This window comes from Schistocerca piceifrons, chromosome 1, assembly GCF_021461385.2.
Source record: "Schistocerca piceifrons isolate TAMUIC-IGC-003096 chromosome 1, iqSchPice1.1, whole genome shotgun sequence".
Classification (NCBI taxonomy): domain Eukaryota; kingdom Metazoa; phylum Arthropoda; class Insecta; order Orthoptera; family Acrididae; genus Schistocerca; species Schistocerca piceifrons.
Genome location: NC_060138.1, coordinates 731,447,717 through 731,463,327, shown reverse-complemented (window position 1 = coordinate 731,463,327; position 15,611 = coordinate 731,447,717). Strand labels below are relative to the sequence as shown.

Here is a 15,611-nt window from a genome sequence, read left to right as displayed (position 1 = left end):
TGAGTCGTGCTTCGGTGGCTCAGTGGTAGAGCACTTGCCCGCGAAAGGCAAAGGTCCCGAGTTCGAGTCTCGGTCGGGCACACAATTTTAATCTGCCAGGAAGTTTCATATCAGCGCACACTCCGCTGCAGAGTGAAAATCTCATTCTGGGAACATCCCCCAGGCTGTGGCTAAGCCATGTCTCCGCAATATCCTTTCTTTCAGGAGTGCTAGTTCTGCAAGGTTTCGCAGGAGAGCTTCTGTAAAGTTTGGAAGGTAGGAGACGAGGTAGTGGCAGATGTAAAGCTGTGAGTACGGGGCGTGAGTCGTGCTTCGGTGGCTCAGGTGGTAGAGCACTTGCTCGCGAAAGGCAAAGGTCCCGAGTTCGAGTCTCGGTCGGGCACACAGTTTTAATCTGCCAGGAAGTTTCATATCAGCGCACACTCCGCTGCAGAGTGAAAATCTCATTCTGGGAACATCCCCCAGGCTGTGGCTAAGCCATGTCTCCGCAATATCCTTTCTTTCAGGAGTGCTAGTTCTGCAAGGTTCGCAGAAGAGCTTCTGTAAAGTTTGGAAGTGAGTACCGGGCGTGAGTCGTGCTTCGGTGGCTCAGTTGGTAGAGCACTTGCCCGCGAAAGGCAAAGGTCCCGAGTTCGAGTCTCGGTCGGACACACAGTTTTATCTGCCAGGAAGTTTCAGGAAAGTTGCTGCTGTACAAGGTAACGTTGACCACTTCACTGTATGGAGAGTGCTACGGGAGAACCAGTTGTTTCCGTACCATGTACGGCGTGTGCAGGCACTATCAGCAGCTGATTGGCCTCCACGGGTACACTTCTGCGAACGGTTCATCCAACAATGTGTCAATCCTCATTTCAGTGCAAATGTTCTCTTTACGGATGAGGCTTCATTCCAACGTGATCAAATTGTAAATTTTCACAATCAACATGTGTGGGCTGACGAGAATCCGCACGCAATTGTGCAATCACGTCATCAACACCTATTTTCTGTGAACGTTTCGGCAGGCATTGTTGGTGAGGTCTTGATTGGGCCCCATGATCTTCCACCTACGCTCAATGGAGCACGTTATCATAATTTCATACGGGACACTCTACCTGTGCTGCTAGAACATGTGCCTTTACAAGTACGACACAACATGTGGTTCATGCACGATGGAGCTCCTGCACATTTCAGTCGAAGTGTTCGTACGCTTCTCAACAACAGATTCGGTGACCGATGGATTGGTAGAGGCGGACCAATTCCATGGCCTCCACGCTCTCCTGACCTCAACCCTCTTGACTTTCATTTATGGGGCATTTGAAAGCTCTTGTCTACGCAACCCCGGTACCAAATGTAGAGACTCTTCGTGCTCGTATTGTGGACGGCTGTGATACAATACGCCATTCTCCAGGGCTGCATCAGCGCATCAGAGATTCCATGCGACGGAGGGTGGATGCATGTATCCTCGCTAACGGAGCACATTTTGAATATTTCCTGTAACACAGTGTTTGAAGTCACGCTGGTACGTTCTGTTGCTGTATGTTTCCATTCCATGATTAATGTGATTTGAAGAGAAGTAATAAAATGAGCTCTAACATGTAAAGTAAGCGTTTCCGGACACATGTCCTTATAACATATTTTCTTTCGTTGTGTGTGAGGAATGTTTCCTGAAAGTTTGGCCGTACATCTTTGTAACACCCTGTATTTATGAACTAGAAAGTACACGGACATTTTACAATACAAAATTTCTGTATTTAAGAACACATAACTTGTAACTGAATTCTGACTAGATGCCCACCTTGACAGGCCTGAACTGCCAACAGAATCTGACTACAATCCTGTAAGATAACATCCATATTGATGCTGTATACAGTGATAATATGTGGTGATTGACATCACCTACATAGAGTAAGATTATGGCAACTGCATATGGCTTATGGAAAATTGATGTGGTTGTAGACTGGTTACAGTGCACAAACACACCTTTCGTAGATGATGGATTACACATGTGTATACGTTGCTGCTGCAGGCTGGCATTCAAGAGAGGGATTAACGTAAAGCAAGATGAATAATTCGATCAGTAGCTTGTTTGGTCCCTATTCGATCATAATTAGCAAAAAGGAGACGAAATGGATCTTCCGCTCTTGTTTTACTAGTAGTGAGACCCAGGTAACTTTGTTTATTCTCTGCATGTCATTACAAATGTAGCACGAATGATTCAGTTACAGTAACCTTCCAACCATGCGGGCACATCGAAAAAAAGATTACAGTACAATTCCTCATTGGGAAGGATTATACAGAAACAACGCATAATGTTGGCATCAAAGCAACGTAATTAAAATGTAATGGTTTAAACAAAGATTTTGTTTGGTGAAGTTTCTGAATAGGATGCACATGGCCGAAGCTTAGACGAAGACATAAGAAAATATCTGGACGTTAAAACATGAGGAATATGATTGGCTAGCAAAGATTCGTAATGTATCACATTCTTTTGAAAAGAACTATTTAAGAAAGTTATTAACACATTACGGAATGGATTGATCTGATGCTACCAGCCTTGTGCACGAGCACAATTCAAACTAAGAAACTCGAATACTACGATCATAAAATAAATTACATACATGAAAACCATGATCCTGGTTTTTCCTATATCAAAGAATTGAAAACCGAGTGTTGTATTATACTACACACAGAGACATGGAGAGACCTCATCAAAAACTGCGATCCGCTTGGCTTGAATCTTGGTAACGACACACTCCTTCCTATCTTGCGATGATATGAAACGAGCTGCCGTTTCAAACATCTTCGACGTCCTCCGTCAATGCTATCCGACAAGGATTCCTTACCGCTCAGCAAAATTCCAGAAGATGATGGACGAGCATAGTTTAGGCCTTCTATTTGGTAAATCTGTTGAGTCTTCTAAGCGTTTCGCTAACAATACTCAGTCTTTGGTTCGCTTTTCCCTGACCCTTGTGGTTAAAAAATGGTTCAAATGGCTCTGAGCACTGTGAGACTTAACTTCTGATGTCATCAGTCCCTAGAACTTAGAACTACTTAAACCTAACTAACCTAAGGACATCACATACATCCATGCGCGAGGCAGGATTCGGACCTGAGACTGTAGCAGTCGCGGGGTTCTAGACTGTAGGGCCTAGAACCGCTCGGCTGATCCTTGTGGTCTAGAATCACAGTTTTCCTTTACGCTCCAGAAATGTTCAATCTGTCATGCACCCGATGTACGACAAACATCTGTACGATAGTCCAATTCATCCCACACTTTCGCGGGTATGTCTGGAGGAACTGCTTTTAATGCATTGCTGTGAGACACTGTAGGCCACTCAAAGACGCTGGGAGAGAAGGCTGACACACAGAGACTGCGACAAATCCCAAACGGAAAAATCACGCACCGCGTGATGAACTGCCTTTGGGGATCAATTGTGGACTGTCGGATCCATTCGTTCTTTGCAGTCCATCCATCGTTGTTACTGTACTCTCAGCAGAAATCACGCCACGCAGTTGTAACCGAATTATACCTGTTGAAATGGAAAACGGAAAAATCGCCATCTCGATGACGCACATTTGTTAATGACCGAGCAAGTTTAGTGAGGGAAGTGGCTGCTCCAGGGGGACTCCTACTGGCAATCTCCTGAACCACCAGTTCACAACTAGTGCCAAGGTAAACTTCTAATTGCTTTCAACGCATAAGTTAAAATTTATCTCGAATTGCTATATTCATTTACCTAGAAGATATAGTGCAGCAGGGGACTGATGACCTCGGATGTTGGGTCCCATAGTGCTTAGAGCCATTTTTTTTTTTCATAGTGTTGGAGAATCCGATGCATCTTTTTGATATTCCTTGTGAATCATTTGATATTCCTTGTACTGTGGCGGTACATCGGAGCCAGCGAGACACAGGTGTTTAGCGGCGGGCGCTAAAAAGGCAGGATCACTTGATACCACAGCTCTTAACGAGCTCCAGCCACCATCTCCAGCGGGAAACGAGGTACCCTACTACTTCAGACCCTTGTACCGTAACTTTGCTTTAAATACATGCAAGCTTTCGGCATCACGTAACAAAGTTGAGATATTCAGCGGCTTCCTCAATTTTCGTTGAAATTTTGATTTTAGTAGTGTCGTAAAATTCCTTATAAGGCAAACAGTGTAGCAATACTTCCTCTTACAGATTTTCTGTAAGCATTAAAAACGATCAAAAGCATAAACTTGTATTTCATACAGCTTCCAGTAATAATATATTCCTGCTGCTAGCAATCCTTTGTACACCGTATGCAGTTCATACCGTCTGATTTCTCCCTTTTGAAACGAAAGTCGCGGACAATAGATACAAAATTAAATTAATGGAAAGTGCATAATCAGTGACGTTTCAAACGAATATTTTTGCCACTTGTAAACATAGGAATAGCTCCATACCTGTGTGCAAAGTGAAAAATTATAATAAAAGAACGTGAAAGGACAAAACTTTAGCGTCCAGATCTACAAAACTAAACTCCATCAGTGACAAACTTCCTACAAGGCATTCACCGGTCACCTATACAGAAGGAAAGTAAATCTCAGTATTCTTTAAATTATGCGCGCGCACACACACACACACACACACACACACACACACACACACACACACACACACACACACACACAGAGCGAGAGAGAGATGCAGAGAGAGAGAGAGACAGAGAGAGACAGAGAGAAAAAGAAACTTCATAGATCTTAAACAGTTCACAAAGTCTGTTTGTTTAGCTATCAAATTTATTTGCAATAACAAAATTAAATTATTTAGTGATTCATTCTTCTTCTATTTATAGGCATATTCCAATTTTTAAAAGTTTTTCGTAAGTAATCTGATCCTCTCTCACTTAAGCGTTGGTCATTCTCTCTTCAGCTTTACCCAACGGCCTATTGTGAAGAACATACTAGCTCTTAGCATCACTGAACCTACCTCTCATCAGTATTTCTTAATGTACTCAGTGCAAACCTCCAAAGAAAAATCTCACACTATAACCTACACTAATCCGAAATATGAAACAGGTTCATCATGAAGCCCTGCAAGAGAGTTGTTTACTTACCCCCTCGCACCATATAAGCCAGTGAGTCGACATTAGACGGTAAAGTCCGGGAATTCAATCGCTGACTTAATGCTTTGTACCCGAATATTCTCCTAAACGTTTTCTGAAAATAAAGAGTGCTTTTGCTCAATTGGTGACAAAGGAACTGTATCGGACAGTGAATAAACGTGATTCTACATGTAGAAGATTCAAGCGAAATCCGACACCTGAACTAGACGAAGTATACGAAAATCTGCAGAATAAAACCAAACAAAACGCGAACAACGACAAAATCCGCTTGTCGTATGTAACGAGTCTATAGCACTGTGGGAAAGGCAAAATCTGAAGGCTGCCTTCAGATTCCTGCAGACGAAATGAACGGTTTTCCCTCAATAGCAGTCACTTCTCAAATTCTGATCAATTACCACGCAGAAACAACGGATAGCAGTATGAGAAGTCCTTCTGATGCAGTTGGTAATGATAAAGTGAGCAGAGATACGAACAAAAACGTTTCCGATACTGTTGTTCCAGTTCTCCCAAACATCGTCAGTGTCTCTCCTGTTAGTGGCACTTATCCCACTAAGTGAAGCGAAGCTTATTTCATTCAGTCCCCAAATTGATAACCCAAAATTGTCGGTTAGCAACACTTAAAGCCCTGGAGTACTTTGTTCGTTAACTGCTAAATTCTTGTCTTCTTCTCATGGCGTCATAACCCTGCATTGGTCTTAGCCCTTCCAACAAGTTTCCTCCATTCTGCCGTCTCCAGCGCCATTCTCTGCCATCCGCTTAACTCCAAGAGATTTTACATCATCTTTCGGATGGTCTGGCCATCGCTTTCTTGGCCTTCCTTTTGTAAGTAGGCTGTTTAGGTTTTCTTATTGGTAACGCCACGTAGCGCTCTGTATGAAAATTACTGGCTGTGTTGTGTGCAGACTGTGGCTAGTTTGCATTGTTGTCTACCATTGTAGTGTTGGGCAGCTGGATGTTAACAGCGCGTAGCGTTGCGCAGTTGGAGGTGAGCCGCCAGCAGTGGTGGATGTGGGGAGAGAGATGGCGGAACTTTGAGAGCGGATGATCTGGACAGAGACAGTAAATTTGTAAGGCTGGATGTCATGAACTGATATATATATATAATGACTTTTGAACACTATTAAGGTAAATACATTGTTTGTTCTCTATTAAAATCTTTCATTTGCTAACTATGCCTCTCAGTAGTTAGTGTCTTCAGTAGTTTGAATCTGTTATTTAGCTGGCAGTAGTGGCGCTCGCTGTATTGCAGTAGTTCGAGTAACGAAGATTTTTGTGAGGTAAGTGATTTAGTGATTTGTGAAAGGTATAGTTTAATGTTAGTCAGGGCCATTCTTTTGTAGGGATTATTGAAAGTCAGATTGCGTTGCGCTAAAAATATTGTGTGTCAGTTTAAGCCCAGTCATGTATAATTTTTCTAAGGGGACGTTTCATATGTTGACCCTTAGCAAAGGATACCTCACTGGAATCTTCTGATTTTTTTCTTGTAGTTTGTGATTAGTGCAGCCTTTGTTTATTGCTAGCGCGTAATTGTAGAGAGAATTTCCTTTGTAGTTGTAGTTTTCCATTCTTGTACAGTTAAACAGTTGTGGCATGCATGCAGATTTGCACCAAGTATTTCGCAGCTGCGCTTATAATTAACGAGATATTATTTTCAATGCTATGTTAATGTGTTTTCTTACTTGGCTCTTCAAATTGTGCTTTTCTGTGTTGTCGTGTGAAATATTGTGACAATAATGGCGTGTGAAAAACGTAATACTAGGCATCAAAGTAAACTGAGAAATGACAGTTAAGACGAAAGCAGTGCGTTAGCGCCGCCGAGTAATGAATTAACTAATCTTCAAAGTACTAATTTGGTAATTGTGCATAGGGAAATGGAGCGGGCTGCAAATAATGGTGTAGGCAGTGAAACAATTAGTCGGCAACAGCTCGCCTCAGGAATCCGAAATGACAGGACACAATCTTGCAAATACAGTAGATTCAGGTTTTGCGTCCTCACCGTTGTCTCAAATAAGTCGAGACACATATTCTGCTTGTCAAAATGCGAATGTCGCCGGTGCAAATGCGCTGCCGAAAAGCATAGAGGAACGGATTCCAGACACTAATACATTATTATTGCAATTAATGCAACAAATGAAACAAAATCAGAGACAAACACAGCAACAGTTAGACACAATGGAACAAAATCAGAGACAAACACAGCAAAAGCTTCAAAAGTTAGACACCACACTTGAACAAACACGTGAAGATTTAACTACTGAGTTACATAAAATCGAATCGAAATGTCAGAAACTCTGTAATGACGTAAAAACACAAATTTGTGAGCATTTTCAACCTATTTTTTCGCGGCATGAAAATGCATTACAGAATCACGAAGCAGCCATAAAAGAACTGAGAACTATTGTTCATGAAAATCATGAGACCTTGCGGGCTAAAATTGACTCAGTTGCATCTACCGATTCGGTTACGCTACTTGCAAAAACTCAGGAAAACTTAAAGGACACATATATACTCTGCAAATTGGTTCAGAAAGACACATGGAGGAAATTAGTTCATTATCAGAGAAAGTAGCCGAACTTTCGGATCAGCTAAATAATTTATCTACGAAGGTAGATTATAATATGAATGACGCAAGATCGGTAGTCTTTAATGACACAGAAGAGTACGAACAAATTAGGAAATTCAAACAAAATCAGAATTAAATTAATACGCAACACGAAAGAGAAATCCGGGAAGAACAAGATCAGTTGGCACAATTAATACAAGAATTACATATTTCAGAGGACACTCGCGCTCCAACACGGGAAGAGGGACTTAGAAATGCGGAAAAGCCACAAAATAATAACACAGGGCACTTCGGAAATTATGAAAGAAGTTGGCAAGGTGCCCCGAATTTTGAGATGGAACCGCCGACACGACGTAACAATGACCGATATGCGACTCGCCAACACGATGATTTTGACTATAAGCTGTTCATTACTACACGTAAATTCAAAACATTTAAGAATTCCGGCAACGACATTCATCCACAAGCGTGCCTTCATCAATTCTATCATTGTTTTCCTCCCAACTGGTCTTTAGAGCACAGATTAGAATTTATGTGTCGCTATTTAGAGAATGAACCAGCTGTAACAATGCGATCGGTCATTCACGATTGTCACAGTGAAGGAGAATTTTAACATGCCTTCCTCTCAGCATATTGGTCTCAAGCTACACAAGACCGAGTAAAACATAGCATCCTAATGATGAAAAATTTCGAAAAATCTGAATTTTCCAGTCTTGTGAAATATTTTGAAGACATGTTGCACAAGAATCAGTACCTGTCAAACCCATACAGCCCCTCAGAACTCATCTGCATTTGCTTAATCAAACTACCTGAACATTTACGACATATTATTTTGGCACGACGTTGCAAAGACGACATTGAAGGTTTTCAGGGACTGTTACAAGAATTGGAAATTGACACTGACAATCGCGGAACGCGAAAACACGAGCACAACAATTACAGGTCACATCCGTCACAATTCCGCGATGACAGAAATAATAAATGGACACGACAAGGGTATTCTTACAACGTAAATCGTGACCAAAACAGACACCACCCATTTGACAACCGTTGGCAGAGTAGTAATAATTACAGGGAAAGATCACCTCTCCGTGGTAGTGACTATCACAGAGACATTCTCTGCGGTAGTGACTATCACAGAGACAATCAGAGAAACTGACAATATGGGAACCAAAATAATTATTATCAAGGGAGACAGAATAACTTTAGATGCAATGGTCCAGCGCGCAGTTACGATTCAGGGAGAAATTCTCCACCACGTGACCAACAAGAAAGAAACTACAGAAATTACCGACATGACGACAGACGATATAATCATAACGACAGACCTGAATTTCATCAGAACTGGCGAGATTCAAACAGGGCAGGGCCTCCTCGTCAAGGTGAATTTGTAGAAGTTAGGTCTCCTAATCCCAATAACGACGCGCGGCAACCAAGAGACAGACAATGACTCGTACCGCAGGCAGCCATGTGCGCCGGCTGGCTCAGGGAAAAGTAACGTAGACGCTAACCTTGAGAAAAATTCCAGTATTCCTTACCGACGTATACAACACGATAATTGCTTTGAAACTGAAACTCTGAGTACTATGAAGAGTAAAGGATTGCACCACATTTCACATGTAAAACCGTTTATTGAAAGATAATCTGCTTTTTAACTTTGTCTTTGCCATAAAACTTTTCACTTTACATTACTAGCATGCTTTGTCAGACTTAGAATCTGTTAACATGCAACAATGTTTGAAGTTAAATATCCAGTCAAGAACCAAGAGAAGTTATTTAAACAGAAATTACAAATGCATTGTTATAGTGAACAGACATCACAGTGTTATTGTGTGTGTACATTCATGCTTGTTAGTTGCACGATTACGTAACGACTATAAGGCTTACATACTTAGATTGTATACTGGTACTGCTAATGAGATTTTAATGCAACAGTTTGGTTTACTTGAAAATACATTCTGGATTTAAAGTACTTTCTGTGAGATACCAGATGACACAGTGGTTAGTTTATGTGACAGCTACACGATTTTATCATGACGCTACTAATGAGTGACAATTTACAATGTTGCTTTTGCGGTGTTTCTGTTTTATGTCTGCCCAGTTTTTCTGTATTATTCTGGAAAGTAAAACATGTTTTAGTAGTAACTTTTGCGGTATAGCTACAATGAGACAGCCTTTTCCGTAGCACAACAATACGTTACAGCACAGTACTTTCTTCATCACGGCAATAAGGGTAATAACTAAGATATATATATGCAAAGCATTTCACTTTTGTTTGTCATGAGGTAAGTACATTGACTTCTGGAGAACTTAGCTTTCGGAGGACGATAACTACGACACTTCCACAGAGATTGTCTTACAACAAGATGCATAGTTAGTTTAGCGCTACAGTACACGTATCTGAGTGATTAATTTTGTACTTAAAACATTTATTTTTAAAGATTTTTGAATTACAGTGATAGAAAGGTTTTCCGTGATACATTTCATTCCATTGCTGTAATCTGTAACACCTGAGGGTATGATTACATTAATCCTCAGGGGGGTACACCCTTACTTTGTGTACCATGTGTTTGGCAAGCACAAGGAGCCCCAGCTAATATGGTATTTGCTTATACAACTTTACACATTGGTACCACATTTCTCTAACACATAATTACACAGCTATCTGATCATTTAACTGAGAGAGACAAACATGTTTTTTTACAACATCAGTGACACATGTTTACACAATTACACAGTTGGATAACTTCAGACTTATGAAATTGTATTTTGTCTGCACTGTGTGAACTGTTCATATTTTTTCGGAACCATTGTGATACTATGAGAGCTTTGAATGATATATTTGGTATAGGATCACGATTTTTAAAGTACGATTGAGGTAGATGACACTACTGAAATGAGCTGTTGAAGTATGTTTATGATCAATAAGCTGATAATCGTACTTTAAGAGTTATGAAATGTGTGTAAATGCATGAATGTGTCACAATGCAGGTCAAAATTTTTTGCACACTGTTATATTCATAGGATTTTATTTCTACACATTTGCAACGCAAATTCTCGACCTGTGAAATTTTTATATGAGACTGTCACTGTAGTGCAAACTGGTGTCGTAAATATTTCGGTAAGAAAGTTAAGTGACCACCTTCACGTAATGCGTCGTGGGCACCCAGCTGTGCGACAGTCGCCTGGAAAAAAGCCATTAGTGTGTGCCATTGAGAGGCACAGGTGGAGGAAAAAAAGAGGCCATTATCCTCGCTGTTGACATTCCTTTGTAGAAAGAATCGCAAATACGACACGCACAAACTTGAAAACATATGATTATACTGTGGAGCTCTTAATTTATGATATTTACTAAAATGCCTAATGAAATGATGAGAAACATTTTACACCCATTGCCTTTCTAGTTGAGAGAATTTTTTTGCCTTTGGAGACGCCATTTGCCTAGTGAATGACGTTTCACATATTGCTTTATATATATATATTTGCTCATTTTGTTTAATATCAAGTTTCTAGCTGCAGCAGCATTGGTTAAAATAAAATTTAATAGATGTACTAATATCACTGTTTTCTGTCTACAGACCCAGTAAAGTATAATTTTATGATGTACTTTCATAGAAAAGAGAGCACAAAAAGACATTTCCCTTCACAGGAATTGCATAAATAATTTTTTTTACGATTTGGTAACTTGTTTGCTAGAGTAAGTTCTCGTGATGCATCACTCTAGTGTTAAGATGTGACAAAGGTATTAGACAGGGCCATTTTCACATTAATATTTTTTTTCTGCTTGAGCTTTGTCATGATTAGATATAAGTTATTGCATTTGCTGCTGCTGTTTGCCAGGCATAGTGTTACTGAATTTGACATTGTACTACTCTGTTAAGCCAGTTTTACTACTGATTTATTTTTCTTGTTTGCTGCACAGTGCCTTATATTAGTTGTAATATTGCAATTGCTTTGCTAATTTAGATTTCCTGATGCTTGTTTGCCAGTTTGCATTTTTTTTTTTTTTTTTGTCATTGCTGCTTGTGTTAATTCTTTTGTGCTGCCGCATTGCCTCGTCCCTTAGTTTAGCATCTGAGCTCAGTATATTTAAGTTAGCTTAAGATGGGGGAGGCTATATAAGAGAACGAGTTGCCATGAATTGGAAGAAATGCATTGAGAAGCTATAAGAAAATGATTTGGCCAAAAAGTATTTTGAAAGAGGATATGAATATAAGAAGTAGGGTTTAGGGACAACAGGTTTACATAGGATTTTCTTGGAAATAAATGATGAGGTAAGGTAATGGAAAATAAATAATGAGGTAAGAAATATGTGAACATATAAATACAGAAAGCATGGTTGGATAGGATTTTTCTGGTGGAAACAAATGTTGAAATAAGAGGAAAGATCTATGGAATGAAGTTTTGGGTTGGACTGCAGTACCAAATGTTACACTGAAAACAAACGCTGTCCTTTCCTTGTGTTATCCCCCTATGTGTTTGTGTATCCTTATGTATTGGTGTTCTTCCTGTCTCTGTGTACTGTTTCATATAAGCTACATTTGCTATGATGAGGAATACTGTTATCCTCAAATATAATTTGCATTAATAATATGTTATTTACTTTGTAAAGATGTTTAGACACTATTTATTCTGTTCTGTTTTAATGCTTATGTGTGAAATTAATGTTTCGAAAACTATTCTCATGATTTTATATATTTACTTATGTCATAATTCCTGCAACACTGATGTATATGTTTATTTCTATTCTTTTGTAAAGCCTGTGTTACTACAATTTATAATTGTATAGACACCAGTTCTTCAAATTAATTATCATTTCACCGCACACATTTCTGTTGGTCATAGTAATGCACAATATGTGAGAAGTTGGGACTGTTAGTGTTTGCACGTGTGTTAATAATTCAGCAAGTGACTGGATAACAGCATTGCTGGTTCTAAGGAGATTTCAAAAAAAAAAATTTTGTGAGTGCACAAGTGGTGGTTCATGGACTTGCTATATTGTCCACAAGACTCTTCGATGGTGATTGTGCACCTGCACAGTCGCAACAGATGGCTGCTGGCCATCTCTATGAGGAGTACAGTGGGTCTGCATCTTTGATGGCCCACTAATACCATTATTTCTACAAGGACTACAGTGGGTCTGCACCTTTGATGACTTACCAATACCATTATTTCTACAAGGACTACAGTGGGTCTGCATCTTTGATGGCCCACTAATACCATTATTTCTACAAGGAGTACAGTGGGTCTACACCTTTGATGACTCACCAATACCATTATTTCTACAAGGACTGCAGTGGGTCTGCACCTCTGGTGGCCCACCAATACCATACTCTCTACCAGGACTACAGTGGGTCTGCTCTGTGTTGACCTGCCTACCAATATTCTTCAAAACTTCGACTGACTCTGCAGTGGGTTTGCTCTGTTGTGGCCCATTACCTGTCTGCCTGTCAAGAGTCAGCACTGTCTTTCTGTTGGAAGGGCAACACCACTTCTTCAAGACTGGATGGAAATCCACTACTTCTGTGTGCATTTTCTTTTACTGCTCAGACTTTGAGAAAAACACTGCTATTTTACTGTGATGAACGATCAGGACTGTCTTTATGGACTGTGAGAAAATTTTAGCTTTTGACCAACATTGCATCAATAAATGTGTTCATTTGATTTCTTTGTTATTGTAATTATGAAAAATTTTTTCAAATCTGTATTGGCCACTGCCCCAAACAATTTGTAAAATTTTTTGTGGGGAACATGGGGGCTATGTAAGTAGGCTGTTTAGGTTTTCTTATTGGTAACGCCACGTAGCGCTCTGCATGAAAATCACTGGCTGTGCTGTGTGCAGTCTGTGGCTAGTTTGCATTGTTGTCTGCCATTGTAGTGTTGGGCAGCTGCATGTTAACAGCACGTAGTGTTGCGCAGTTGGAGGTGAGCCGCCAGCAGTGGTGGATGTGGGGAGAGAGATGGCGGAACTTTGAGAGCGGATGATCTGGACAGAGACAGTAAATTTGTAAGACTGGATGTCATGAACTGGTATATATATATATATATATATATAATGACTTTTGAACACTATTAAGGTAAATACATTGTTTGTTCTCTATCAAAATCTTTCATTTGCTAACTATGCCTCTCAGTAGTTAGTGTCTTCAGTAGTTTGAATCTTTTATTTAGCTGGCAGTAGTGGCGCTCGCTGTATTGCAGTAGTTCGAGTAACGAAGATTTCTGTGAGGTAAGTGATTTAGTGATTTGTGAAAGGTATAGTTTAATGTTAGTCAGGGCCATTCTTTTGTAGGGATTATTGAAAGTCAGATTGCGTTGCGCTAAAAATATTGTGTGTCAGTTTAAGCACAGTCATGTATAATTTTTCTAAGGGGACGTTTCACTTTCTGTCTTTTTCGAGTTTGCCTCCATTCAAAAACCTGTCCAGATGTTTTATCAGTATTCATCCTAAGAAAATGTCGCTAAGCTACTCTGCTTCTTATCATTCTTACAATGTCAGCTTATGGGTGTGAGACGTTTCATCCCAGTGTTCTTTCTTGATCTCCAGAAATCATTGTTATACTGAACTTCTCCACATACCTTGCACAGACCTCTACATTCAAATATCCTGATCTGCTGCTCATCAGTACTCGTTAGTATCCATGTTTCACATCCGTAGGCTACAACTGATCATGAAAGTATAAATTGATAGCTGACGCATTACCTTAAAACATCCACAGTAGCTAGTAACCAGGTTCCGAAAACAACGTAGCAAAAAAATGGGTCAAATGGCTCTGAGCACTATGGGACTTAACATCTGTGGTCATCAGTCCCCTAGAACTTAGAACTACTTAAACCTAACTAACCTAAGGACATCACACAAATCCATGCCTGAGGCAGGATTCGAACCTGCGACCGTAGCAGTCGCGCGGCTCCGGACTGAGCGCCTAGAACCGCGAGACAACGTAGCAAAGCAACAGCATAAACATTCCATGGACACTCTTACACTATCTTCGACAGAAAACATTGTTTCATTTAATATCAATAACAGTCACAGTAAGGCCTAACGAAAAATGTTCGCATTTAAAGCTAATCTGCCCAGTCACACAATCAAAGCTATTTTTGAGTACAAAAAAAGTGCAGAAAAGTTGTAGAGATAAATAAAAAGTGACTGGTAACAGTAAACTTGTTGTTTCATTTAATGTCAATAGCAGTCACGATGAAGCCTAACTTAAAATGTTCGCATTTAAAGTATCTCCGATAGACCAATTTGCAATTGAATTAATTATTCGTGCCTTCTGATCTTATGTAAAGTTCTTTGTATGGAAACATTCAATGATATTTAAGGATGTAAGTATCTTAAAAAAAAAAGGTTATAGCGCTCGTAACTTGTTAACTGAATTGTGTGGAGGTAATTTACTGAACGGCGAAAAGGTTTATTTCCTTTGGGTAATGCAGTGAATTTACAGTTCGCTGGAAAATGTGTTGGCTGCCCGTTGATGAAGCTGCAGATTCTCGGGGAAATCTGAAATCTTATTGTATGTAATTGTTTTCTCGCTATAGATCGGGCGGAGTAAGTGGATGTTATGTGACAGCAATCTTAAGGAAAAATTAACGACAGGTCCGTAAGTTAGATTTCATTAAATGCTTTTGAAAGGAATAATAAATCCTTCAAAGTAATTTGACCGTTTGTGTGTGCAGATTCTTACCACTAATCCAGTTTGCATTAATCCGAACGATCTACAGGGAGCCATAGTGCTTACAAGTTTTCAGCAAAAAGTAAACACGATACTTTCTTTTTAATTATAAACCAGCTTGTTTTTCAGAATAATACTCTTCCCCACAAATTCCGTAACACTTTCTATGTCAATCACTAGGTATTAATGAGTTAAACTTTAGTACATCCAGATTTCCGCAGTGGTGACTCGCAACAATAAGATATATTGACAATATGTTATTGTTTCTAGCCATGCAAGACAAAGAGTCCCAAATTAATAAACAAA

General features: G+C 39.8%; 1 non-coding gene across 1 annotated transcript; it reads left to right on the top strand.

Annotated features, from left to right (window-relative positions):
• Positions 1–577: 577 nt before the first annotated feature.
• Trnas-cga lies at positions 578–652 on the top strand. Its single transcript has one exon. It is a non-coding gene; the product is annotated as a tRNA-Ser (tRNA).
• The last annotated feature ends 14,959 nt before the right edge of the window (positions 653–15,611 follow it).